Source organism: Triturus cristatus, chromosome 9 (genome assembly GCF_964204655.1).
Source record: "Triturus cristatus chromosome 9, aTriCri1.1, whole genome shotgun sequence".
NCBI lineage: Eukaryota > Metazoa > Chordata > Amphibia > Caudata > Salamandridae > Triturus > Triturus cristatus.
This window is the reverse complement of record NC_140592.1, coordinates 922,577,254-922,590,397: the sequence shown is the minus strand read 5'-3', so window position 1 is coordinate 922,590,397 and position 13,144 is coordinate 922,577,254. Positions and strand designations below refer to the sequence as shown.

The 13,144-nt window shown below is 45.1% G+C and overlaps 1 protein-coding gene across 1 annotated transcript in view; it reads left to right on the top strand.

Annotated features, from left to right (window-relative positions):
* Positions 1–13,144, top strand: part of PPP4R4 (protein phosphatase 4 regulatory subunit 4) — a 2,085,322-nt gene that overhangs the window by 713,219 nt on the left and 1,358,959 nt on the right. The gene's annotated exons all lie outside the window — the stretch shown is intronic.

The following is a 13,144-nucleotide window of genomic DNA, read 5'->3' as shown; positions in this document are numbered from 1 at the left end:
GCAAGCTAACTAATCCCAGGAAGCTTGCAGAGGAGGCGGATATCTGGGCGAGTACCCGGGTATCCTCAAAAGGGACTGGAGGGAACTTCCAAGGGGCTGGACAGGGCGCCCCCCAGAAGAAAGAGGGGGGAGACAAAAAGAGGGAGTTCTCTAAAGGCCCCCAAAAGAGTTCACCAGGGAAGGGGGTAGGATTCCCTCCTAAGGTTGGTCCCCACAAACCCCCTTATCCTGACCGTGGTCAGCAGCCTAGGGTTGTCCAATGTTACGAGTGTGGTGAGGTTGGGCACTATAAGGGAGATGCCAAGTGTCCCAAGAGACCACACCCTCCCATTGGAGGAAAGACCCCTGGGGTGGCGAGTGTAGTGCTCGGGGAGGAGTTGCCCCTAGATAAGGGAGGTGAATGGGCAGGGCTAACCTTAGTGTCCTTAGGGGATTGTGAGATGGTTCCTAAGACCCAGATGCCCTCGAATACTACTAAGTACAGGCAATGGGTCACCATCAATGCCCAGAGGGTGGAGGCTCTGAGGGACACAGGAGCCAGCATGACTATGGTAAGGAGTCAGCTGGTGTCCCCAGAGCAGGTGGTCCCCAATGTAGTCCACCCGGTTGTGATGGCTGACAACCGGGAGGGTCACTATCCGGTGGCCCAGGTTCCCTTTGAGTGGGGAGGGGTGGCGGGTCCTCTACGAGTTGCGATCAGCCCTGCCATGCCGGTCGACTGCCTGTTGGGAAACGACCTTGAACACTCGGCATGGAAGGAGGTTGAGTTCAGGGCCCACATGAAAATGTTGGGGACCCCTGAGTGGACGTGTGCCCACACTCGGTCCGTGACCACCCGAAGAGGGGATTCACGGAGGTTGGAGCCTGGGACAAAGGCCCAACCAGCTGCCGGAAAGGGTAGACGGGGACGGGGAAAGCCTGCCCCGGCATCTGACCCTCCAAAGGTGGATGGGGCAACTGAGGTGGTCCCGGAGTCTACGGAGGGGGATGTAACGTCCCTGGAGGGCTTGCCTACCCCTGCAGACTGGCAGGTGGAGGGAGGACCTACTAGGGAAGAGTTTTGTCGGGCCCAGAAGGAGTGCCCTACCCTTGAGGGTTTACGGCGGCAGGCCGAGGCCCAGGCAGCGGGTAACGATTCGGGGAACTTCCACATATATTGGGAAGATAGACTCCTGTATAGCGAACCCAAGGCTCCGGTGCATGGTTCATCCCGGGCCTTGGTAGTTCCCCAGCGTTACCGGGCCTTCCTATTAGGACTGGCTCACGAAATACCCTTGGCAGGACACTTGGGACAAGACAAGACCTTTGCTCGACTTGTCCCTCATTTTTACTGGCCTCAGATGAGGATTGCGTCCGATACTTTTTGTAGGACGTGTGTAACCTGCCAAGCTAGTGGGAAAACAGGGGTGAAGCTGAAGGCTCCCCTGGAACCACTGCCTGTCGTTGGTACCCCCTTTGAAAGGGTGGGCATCGACATTGTCGGGCCATTGGATCCACCAACGTCGGCCGGTCACAGGTTTATCCTGGTTCTGGTGGATCATGCCACACGGTACCCAGAGGCTATCCCTCTGAGGACCATTACTGCACCTGCGGTGGCACGGGCCCTTATGGGAATTTTTACCCGGATGGGATTCCCCAAGGAAGTGGTGTCGGACAGAGGTACCAACTTCATGTCGGCATACATGCGGGCTATGTGGAAGGAGTGTGGAGTTACTTACCGGTTCTCCACCCCTCATCACCCCCAGACTAATGGTCTGGTGGAAAGGTTTAACAAAACCTTAAAGGACATGATCCGGAGTCTGCCCGAGAGCCTGCGGAGGAAATGGGACGTCCTCCTAACTTGTTTGCTGTTCTCGTACAGGGAGGTGCCACAGAAGGGAGTGGGCTTCAGCCCCTTCGAGCTGTTGCACGGGCATCCCGTGCGTGGACCCCTTAGCCTGGTGAAGGAGGGATGGGAAAAGACTCCCAGAAAACTTCCCCCGGATGTGGTGAGCTACATGCTGGCCTTTCGTAGCCAAATGGCTAGGTTGTGGAAGCAAGCTTCTGAAAACCTAGAAGCCAGCCAGACGGTCATGAAGGAATGGTATGACCGAAATGCTCACCCGGTGGAGCTGGAGCCTGGCCAGAAGGTGTGGGTGATGGAACCTGGAGAGCTTAGCGCCCTCCAGGATCGCTGGTCAGGTCCCTTTGAGGTGGTTGAGAAAAAGGGCAAGGTTACCTACGTGGTAGATCTTAAGACCCCCAGGCAGCCCCATCGGGTGCTCCATGTCAACCGCCTCAAGCCTCACCAAGAGAGACCCGAGGTCACGTTAATGATGGTGACTGATGGGTCAGAGGAAGAAGAAAGTGAACCTCTTCCCGATCTGTTTGCGTCCCAAGAGAAGGATGGATCAGTGGAGGGAGTGATCCTTTCACCGTCACTAACTCCTGAACAACGGAAGGACTGTCGCCAGGTACTGGAGCAGTTTGCTTCCTTGTTCTCCCTTATTCCGGGAAGGACTCATCTGTGTACCCATGATGTGGACACAGGGGACAGCCCACCTGTGAAGTCCAAGTCCTACCGACTGTCGGAAAAGGTGAAGGCTAGCATCCATGAGGAAGTTACCAAGATGCTAGAGCTAGGAGTAATTGAGCCTTCAAGTAGTCCCTGGTCCAGTCCGGTGGTACTGGTACCCAAAGCTGCCCCACCGGGCACTACCCCAGAACTCCGGTTCTGTGTGGATTACAGGGGACTGAATTCAGTGACAAAGACAGATGCTCATCCTATCCCGAGAGCGGATGAGCTCATTGACCGGTTGGGAGCTGCCCAATATCTCAGTACCTTTGACCTTACATCCGGGTACTGGCAGATCTCCTTGACGGATGGAGCGAAGGAAAGGTCAGCCTTCTCCACACCCGAGGGTCACTACCAGTTCTGTGTGATGCCCTTTGGGCTCAAGAACGCCCCTGCTACGTTCCAGCGATTGGTGAACCAGGTCCTCTCTGGAATGGAAGCCTTTTCAGTTGCGTACCTGGATGACATTGCTGTCTTCAGCCGCAGCTGGGAGGACCATCTGAGTCACCTTCAGGCCGTTCTTCAGGCTTTGCAGCAGGCAGATCTGACGATCAAAGCCAGCAAGTGCCAGATCGGGCAGGGGTCGGTAGTGTACCTCGGTCACTTGGTGGGTCAGGGTAAGGTGCAACCCCTCCAGGCCAAGATCGAAACCATCATGGCCTGGGAGCCCCCCAAGACACAGACGGAGGTCCGGGCCTTCTTGGGCCTCACTGGTTACTACCGACGCTTTGTCAAGGGATACGGAACCATCGTGGCCCCCTTGACTGAGCTTACTTCCAAAAAGCACCCTCGACGGGTAATCTGGACCGAGGGATGTCAACAAGCTTTCGACACCTTGAAAAAGGCCATGTGTGCGGCACCTGTTCTCAGGGCCCCTGACTTCGCTAAGGAGTTCATCGTCCAGACAGATGCGTCAGAGCACGGTATCGGGGCAGTGCTGTCGCAACTCAATGACGAGGGTCTAGACCAACCGGTGGTTTTCCTATCCAGTAGACTACTCCCCCAGGAACAGAGGTGGAGTGCAATTGAGAGGGAGGCTTTTGCGGTGGTGTGGGCTCTGAAGAAGCTGCGGCCATACCTGTTTGGCTCGCACTTCCTGGTTCAGACTGACCACCGGCCCCTCAGGTGGCTGATGCAAATGAGGGGCGAGAATCCCAAGCTGTTGAGGTGGTCCATTTCCCTACAGGGGATGGACTTTAGGGTGGAACATCGCCCAGGAGTGGACCACGCCAATGCTGACGGTCTCTCCAGGTATTTCCGCCTTAGTGAAGAGGACTCCCAAGGGGTTGGGTAGCTCTCCCCACTTTCAGCTGGGGGGGACGCGTGTTAGACCTGTCAGCCCTTTGGCAGTTCCCTCCTCATTTTATTATTTTTATCCCTTGTCCCCTTCTCATTTTTTTTTTTTCTGTCTATCAAACTTTTTAGGTGCTAATGTAGAGGTTCTGGGCGCTTCACCCTCACTACCTGAGGGAAAGGCGCAAGGTGCTCCTCTGAGGAAAACTAGGGAGGTGAGATTCTAAAATGGTGGCACCAACTGTCACCTCAGCACCTGGACCATGACTGCCATGGGGGATTCCGGAACTTTCTGGGCCCTTCTGGCAGGTCAGGCCCAAGGTGATAAATAGAGGTGACAGGTGAGTGGCCATTTTAGAAGAGGACTGTGTGGCATCAGGAGTAAGGCGCCTGTGTGAGGAGGTGGTTGTGCCTGACAAGGAACAGACAGGCTTAAGGGCCTGCACAAACTTCCAATCCAGGTGACATCACCCCTAACCTTGTGACCGGGCCCTGAACACCGTTGGAGATCTGGTGGGCAACGTTATCTTGGGATTCACCTGTGGCCACTTCCAGGAACAAGGAAGGTTCTGGACACCAATCCAGCGGCACCAAAGAATCACTGGCACCCTTAAATTGCCCCCCCCCCCACTTCGATTTCCCTCCTTAAGACCCTACCAGAACTTGTCACCGTCATCGTCCCAATATCGTGGGGGGACTCCTGGCATCCTCCGGAGGTGGTTAGCGGCTTGCAGGAGCTTGTGGTTGGGCTCCCTGTGAGGAGCGGGTGAGCCGTGGCGCCGCTGCCCAGGTGAGGAGAATTGCCTGAGAGAGGAGCGAGACGTGACCGGCTTAGAGGCCGGCATCCTCCTGTCACGTGAGAGGGGCCGTAGCGCCGCCCCTCTCTGCTGCCAGTAACCCCGGAAGGCCGCGCCCCGTCTGACACTGATGCTGGAAGTATCGGGGCATCCCGCAACGGAGGCTGAATTGACCCGGGACCCGGCCGGCTGGCCAAGTCCCCAAGGAAGTGAGGCCCATAGCGGAAGGGAGTGTCGAGTGAGACGTCCTCCGACCCTTCAGCAAGATTTCCCCATCGGGTGTCGTGAGTTCAGACACCCGGAAATGAGATCCTTCAGTTCAGGATTAAGCTACTCGCAGGACGACCAGCACGAACACAGTAAGCAGGGCACTAGTAGCAGAAGGGGGGGCGATAAGGGAGTCCCCAGAGGGCCCGTGGGAGTACGTCGCAGTGGGCAAGAAGTGTCCTAGTATTCCTTGAGTTCTTGGCGTATAGTAGAGGGAAAGTGACTGGATTCGACACAAGACTGACTATTGGGGAATACAGTCCTATCACACAGTGTGGGAAGGGATCATCTCCCAGTCAGTGACAGCTGGAGATCGAATTCCCTGTTAATAAAAATGTGAGGGGTTGATCGTCAAGACATAAGCAGAGCTCGGCAGACTGTCTAGAATGGATCACTGAGTTGCAGCCAGTGGAGGTCCAACGTAGCGCCTAGAAGGCGGAAATTGTATAGAATTGGCAGTATAAGAGTCCCGAGGTACAGCTGTGAGGGGAACCCTCAGATCGAATATTTAGAGGGGACTAAATGTTCTTTTGAAATGTGATTTGAAGCACGCCCTGTAGAAATGTAACTAGGTTTCCCGATTCAGGGTGGGAAACGCTTAGAGGGTGTTTCAGAATCTACTGTATGAAATGTGTTGTTTGAATAGAACTGTCATCTTAAATGCAAGTATAATGTTCATTTCTGTCATGTGGAACTGAGAATTCCTGTAAAGTAAGAAAGTTGGAAGAATTCTAGTAAACATTAAAAATACAATCAGTGTAGTGTCCTTTTTGGAGTGGTGTCGCACTAGATTGCGGACTGAGGAGGATGCAAACACGAAACGCCATGTTGAGATGAATGCCTGTTAACCTAAGCCAAGCTACCCCTAGGACACTAGGTCCAACAGGTAGGGAGTAGTAGAGAGAGAGGTAGAGAGAGGTAGAGGTGTAGAGGGAGAGAGGTAGAGAGTAGTAGAGAGAGAGGTAGAGAGAGGTAGAGAGTTTAGGATGAGTAATAGAGAGTAGAGAGTGAGTAGTAGAGAGTAGTAGAGAGAGTAACAGAGAGAGTAGTAGAGTGAGTAGTAGAGAGTGAGTAGTAGAGAGTAGTAGAGAGTGGGTAATAGAGAGTGAGTAGTAGAGTGTAGTAGAGAGTGAGTAGTAGAGAGTAGTAGAGAGTGAGTAGTAGAGAGTGAGTAGCAGAGAGAGAGTAGTAGAGAGTAGTAGAGTGAGTAGTAGAGAGTAGTAGAGAGACAGTAGTAAAGAGTGAGTAGTAGAGAGTGAGTAGTAGAGTGAGTAGTAGAGAGAGAGTAGCAGAGAGTGAGTAGTACAGAGTAATAGAGAGTGAGTAGTAGAGAGTAGTAGAGAGTGAGTAGTAGAGAGTAGTAGAGACAGAGTAGTAAAGAGTGAGTAGTAGAGAGTAGTAGAGAGTGAGTAGTAGAGTGAGTAGTAGAGAGTAGTAAAGAGTGAGTAGTAGAGAGTGAGTAGTAGAGGGTAGTAGAGTGAGTAGTTGAGAGTAGTAGAGAGTGGGTAGTAGAAAGAGAGTAGTAGGGAGTAGTAGAGTTGTAGAGAGTGAGTAGTAGAGAGTGAGTAGTAGAGTGAGTAGTAGAGAGTAGTAGATAGTGAGTAGTAGAGAGCAAGTAGTAGAGGGTGTGTAGTAGAGAGTGAGTAGTAGAGAGAAGAGTAGTAGAGAGAGTAGTAGAGTAGTATAGAGTGATTAGTAGAGTGAGTAGTAGAGAGTAGTAGAGAGTGAGTAGTAGAGAGTGAGTAGTAGAGAGTAGTAAAGTGAGTAGTAGAGAGTGAGTAATAGAGAGAGTGGTAGAGAGTAGTAGAGAGTGAGTAGTAGAGTAGTAGAGAGTGAGTGGTAGAGAGTAGTAGAGAGTGAGTGGTAGAGAGTAGTAGAGAGTAGTAGAGAGTGAGTAGTAGAGAGTAGTAAAGTGAATAGTAGAGAGTGAGTAATAGAGAGAGTGGTAGAGAGTAGTAGAGAGTGAGTAGTAGAGTAGTAGAGAGTGAGTGGTAGAGAGTAGTAGAGAGTAGTAGAGAGTAGTAGAGAGTGAGTAATAGAGTAGTAGAGAAGTAGAGAGTGAGTAGTAGAGAGTGAGTAGTAGAGTGAGTAGTAGAGTGAGTAGTAGAGAGTAAATAGTAGAGAGTGAGTATTAGAGAGTAGTGGAGAGTGAGTAGTAGAGAGTGAGTAGTAGAGAGTGAGTAGTAGGGAGTAGTAGAGTGAGTAGTAGAGAGGGAGTAGTAGAGAGAGAGTAGTAGAGAGTGAGGAGAAGAGTAGTAGAGAGTGAGTGGTAGAGAGTAGTAGAGTGAGTAGTAGAGTGAGTAGTAGAGAGTGAGTAATAGAGACTAGTAGCGGGTGAGAAGTAGAAAGTGAGTAGTTTATTTTAAAAGGAACACAATGAGGGGGTTCATTTTGCCATAGAAATTATGAAAGTGCTGAAAAAAGAAAAATTAGGGCACATTTTGAGTGACTTATCAAATCCTCTTCTATTTCATTAATAAAATTCTGACATGCAGACTGAAACATGCACTTTGAATACCAGCAGCAAACTTCCCTGGTGAGCCGTAGCTTTACTACAGTGATCTAATAAGAGTAGTAGAGAGTGAGTAGTAGAGTAGTGGAGAGCGAGTAGTAGAGAGTGAGTAGTAGAGAGTGAGTAGTAGAGAGAGTGTAGTAGAGAGTGAGTAGTAGAGAGTGAGTAGTAGAGAGAGTAGTAGAGAGTGAGTGGTAGAGAGAGTAGTAGAGAATAGTAGAGAGTGAGTAGTAGAGAGAGTAGTAGAGAAGTAGAGAGTGACTAGTAGAGAGTAGTAGAGAGTGAGTAGTAGAAAGTAGTAGAGAGTAGTAGAGTAGTAGAGAGTGAGTAGTAGAGAGTGAGTAGTAGAGAGTGAATAGTAGAGAGTGAGTAGTAGAGAGAGAGTAGTAGAGAGTAGTAGAGAGTGAGTAGTAGAGTAGTAGAGAGTGAGTGGTAGAGAGTAGTAGAGAGTAGTAGTGAGTAGTAGAGAGTGAGTAGTAGAGAGTGAGTAGTAGAGAGAGAGTAGTAGAGAATAGTAGAGAGTAAGTAGTAGAGTAGTAGAGAGAGAGAGTGGTAGAGTGTGTAGAGTATTTAGTAACTGCTATTGGTGTGTCAATGGTTTCAAATATGGTACTCTGTATTTTACAGTGAGCTATTTTGAATAACTTTGGCGCCGGTTGACGAATCCTCGCGAAATCTTCAAAACTAATGCTCTGCTCAGCTCCTACCCTGAAAGTCTCGGGGGTGGTTCGTCAAAAAAGGGGGGTCCCAAAACGCGTTTTCCCCATGCATTTTCCCATAGGACCTTTAGTCGAAGGTATAGCCCGAACGGCTGAACAGAATTACTTGAAATTTGGTAAAGAGGTAGTCCTCAGGTCAGGCATGTGCCTTTTGCATATATGGTGTCAATCTGTTCAGTAGTTCCTGAGAAAATTGCAGTTAAAAGTACATAAATATCTATAGGTGCGCACTGTGCGCGCACCGTGCGGGCACGGTGCCGTGCGCGAGCGTAATTCTGATTGGTGGTTAGATGTCAGTCTACATTCGAATCGGTCGAAATCAGGAAGTGTCGGACGCCATTTTGTGTGTGTCAGTGAAAAAGAAAAGTGGAGAACGTGAAAAGGGGGCAGGGTAGAGAGTTTCTGACCCCCTAGCCTTTGTCAGGGTGTCCCTGAAGGACACCGAAGGGTGAAATTTTTTTTTTTAAAAATCCCAAAAATCGCAGGGTGCGCGCACCGTGTGCGCATGGTGAAAAACCCTTAAAAAAAGTTTAGAAAAGATATTAACTATGCTGTTCAACTTTATCCAAATTCAAAAAAAAAAGCAGAGCCATTCCATATTACAGGATACAGTCAATCTATAACTATATATATAGGTAGTTTATTGTAAAATAAATATATAAAAAATATAATAATACATATATAAATTAGCATTTAAAAAACCTTACAAATTCACTAAAAAAAACATTGGTTTCACACACGTTATAGTTAGGAATTAGCATTTAAAAAACCTTGCAAATTCACTGAAAAAACCATAGGTTTCACACATGTTATAGTTAGCTGGACATTTCACTCGTAAAAAACCATTGAAATTCCCCTGTTATAGTTAGTTCAGGTAACTATAACTCGCGCGACCGCAATCCACTGCTGATGGCGTCACATATTACATCACTGATGACATCATCCAGTGAATATGTGTCTTTCTGTTAAATATTTTTTATATATGTATATCTAAAGGTTAATGGAAGAATAAACGGGTAAATAAGTGTCTAAATTAATTGTATAACTGACTTATTAACAGTATCTTAGTGAATACAGTGATGTAATATGTGACGTCATCAGCAGTGGATTGCGGTCGCGCGAGTTATAGTTACCTGAACTAACTATAATGGGGGAATTTCAATGGTTTTTTACGAGTGAAATGTCCAGCTAACTATAACATGTGTGAAACCTATGGTTTTTTCAGTGAATATATATATATCTATATATATATATATATATATATATATTCACTGAAAAAACCATGGGTTTCACACACGTTATAGTTAGGAATTAGCATTTAAAAAAGCTTAGAAATTCAATGAAAAAACCAAAGGTTTCACACATGTTATAGTTAGCTGGACATTTCACTCGTAAAAAACCATTGAAATTCCCCCGTTATAGTTAGTTCAGCTAACTATAACTCGCGCGCCCGCAATGCACTACTGATGACGTCACATATTACATCACTCATGACATGGTCAGTGACATCACTCATGACATCACTGATGACATCTCAAATGACATCACTGATGACATCATCCAGTGAATGTGTGTTTTTCTGAAAATTAAATATGTTTAATATATGTATATCTCAAGGTAGATGGAAGAATAAATGAGTATATAAGTGTCTAAATTGATGATTTGTTTTTTAAAAATTGATTGTGTAACTGACTGATTAAGTGTATCTTTATGAATACATGGCTAAGTGAGTAATGTTTAAATGTGTAAATACCTGTATCAGTCTCTCACTTTGTATATAAGTGGCTGCATGGGTTGGTGAGTAGCTACATGAGTGTCTATATAGGTTATTAGTTGGTTTTTTGAGTATCAGTATAAGTGTCTGAGTGTCTTCATGGTTCGGTGGGGGTTATTATGTAGTGCATAGGTGCATGAATGAGTGACTCACTGTTTGTATGTGTTGAAGACAGCATGTGTGTAGGACCGTATGGGTGGATGAGTGTGTGTATGGGTGTGTTAGTGAGTGAATGACTGTCTCAATAGTGTCTTTATGAGTAACTACATATGTTTTAAACTAGTATATATGACTATTGGTGTATATAAGTAAGTATATGTGCGAGTGAGAGATTGGAAGAGTGCCTGTATGAATAAGTATGTGTTTCTATAAGTGATTATTTAAAAGACTAAGTATGTGTAAGTTTCTGTAAAAGTAAGTGTGGTGGTGTGTGTATAACTGTATATGCAGGTAAATGGATGTTTGATTCTTTATTAGCATGAGTGACTATGTGTGAGTAACTCTATGAATGAGTGGCATTGTGTTACAGGATGTTTAGGTGTATGAGTACATATGATGTGTGAGTACATGTATGAGTGACTGTATAGGATTGTTGGTGGATGAGTGGATGTGTATGTGGATCTTAGAATTACTGAATAGGTTGTTGTAACTGTTATTTGTATGTCCATTTTTTTGAAAATTTCAGTCTCTATTTTTAAATGTGTGTATCAAAGGTTATATTAGGGTGAGAGGAGGTCTACCACTCTATCACAAGGATGATGTCATCAGTGATGTCATTTGAGATGTCATCAGTGATGTCATGAGTGATGTCACTGACCATGTCATGAGTGATGTAATATGTGACGTCATCAGTAGTGCATTGCGGGCGCGCGAGTTATAGTTAGCTGAACTAACTATAACAGGGGAATTTCAATGGTTTTTTACGAGTGAAATGTCCAGCTAACTATAACATGTGTGAAACCTTTGGTTTTTTCATTGAATTTCTAAGGTTTTTTAAATGCTAATTCCTAACTATAACGTGTGTGAAACCCATGGTTTTTTCAGTGAATTTCAAAGGTTTTTTAAATGCTAATTCCTAACTATAACGTGTGTGAAACCCATGGTTTTTTCAGTGAATTTGCAAGGTTTTTTAAATGCAATTTTTTTTTTTTTCTTCTTTTTTTTTTTACATATTTTTATTTTAATTTTCTATCCTTTTTTAAAGACTATGGTTAAATTTTTAAAATTATACAATATGTTTTTATTTTACATTTTTTATAAAATAAACAGGTAAAATTTATTAGCAATACATTTTTTGCTTTTTTTTTTATTTTTTTTTAGTGCGCGTACGGTAAGCTTACGGTAAGCGTACGGTTTACGCAATGTCCGTAATTTATCTACGCTGTTTGCGTATAGTTACGCAATTTGCGTATCCGCGCGTACTCCGCGTGGGGCGCGTACGCGTGTACGCTACACGCGCACGTTACGCGGAAGTGTCGGGGAGTGACTGTTATGCGCATGCCCGCGAGCGCGTGTCTTTTTTACGCGCATGCGTACTTTTGCCGTAAGCGCACCGTAAGCGTACCGTAAGCGTACGGTAGGTCATGTGATCATGAAACACAACTTTTGATTGGTTGAAAATACTTTCAGTTCTAGAACTCTCCTACACCACACCCATTCCCCTCATTTCTGCTTGTGATCCCTTAGGAGAAGGAGCTGGGTTGTCTTTGTGATACGATGGCAGAACAGCAGAGCTCTTCTGAGAGTGAGGCTAGCAGCACTACCTTGAGGCAGAGAGCGAGGAAACAAAAGACCTCTTACGTATGGGAGTATTTTACTTTTCCAGAAGGCCAGCAAAAGGTAAATGCACCCTTAGTGACTTGTAAGCTGTGTAAGTGTGTACTTTCAAGAGGGAATCCTGACAGGAAGTATTCCTTTGGGAATCACACCATGATGAGACACCTTAAGGATGTACACAGAAGGACACATGCTCGACTTACTGAAGGTAACCCTTCAGTAAATCAACCAAGCACATCCACAGCAGCTCAGCCTGGACCATCATCTGCAGGGCCCAGTCCTTCTTCTGCAGGTCAGGTGAGCCCTTCATCTGTGGGGGGAGCATCTCCTTTTTCTGGTCCTCTGGAAATTAACCCTCGGTTTGCGAGGGTTGAAGTACGGTGCGCCACTTGTCATGATCTAATTACTTATAGGGAGACCAGTATTTCCCTAGTGAACAGTAAAATAGATCAGCACACTTGTCGTACCATCTAATATTCCCAATCTTTCTTTCGTCTGTCCCTGCATGAACACAACGGCGCTTTTAAGAGCCAACCTTACCTTTCATCTATTTTTTATATATGTTTTTATATACTTTTTTTTTTTTTTTTACCGTACGCGTACGGTACGCGTAATTTTTTTTTTTTTTTTTTTAAAAAACACTAAAAATCAATTATCACATTACAAGGTCCTTGAGAGACTACAATTAAAAACTGAAAATGTGATTGTAGAGAAGTGGAAAAAAGGGACCATGATATTATTGACTTACCATACCCACTCAAAAAAAGATTTATTCATTTAAATTTTTTTTTAATTGCTTTAAAAATGGTTCTAGTTTTCGAAAATTTTCTATCTCAATCTGAAAAAAAAGAAAAAAGTATTAATATTTAATAAAACATTTTATAATACAGTACACATATTTACATATTTTTCAAAAAATATTTTTGCCTTTTTTTTGCTGTTTTCAGAAAATATTGCAATTGCATTCATCATTTAACAGCAGGCAAAAAAAAAATTAACAATCTCAAAGATTGTTTTAAAAAAGCCCACAATCTCTTTTTGCATAAACATAACTTTATAGAAATGCATAATATTCTTAAAAAATATCAACTAATATCAATACTTATTTCTTTAAAATACCGTCTGATATTTTTGTTTCAGAAGTATAATCACAATAATATATCTCAAATAACTCCACAATACATCGGGTTCCATTTCCTTTAGGCCAAATAGTAATTTTAAAATTCTTTTTGGGTTAAATTTCCAATGGTAATCCAATAAAAATCTAAAGTTTAAATTGTACAGATGTCACCGATTCTCTGTAACATTTTGGTTTCCGAAAGATTAATTAATAATTAAATAAGTCCACAATAGAATTGTTTACCTTTCCGCATGGCCAAATAGTAATTTTAAAAATCTTTTTTGAAAAAATTTCCAATGGCAATCCAATAACATTCCAAAATTTAAATTGTG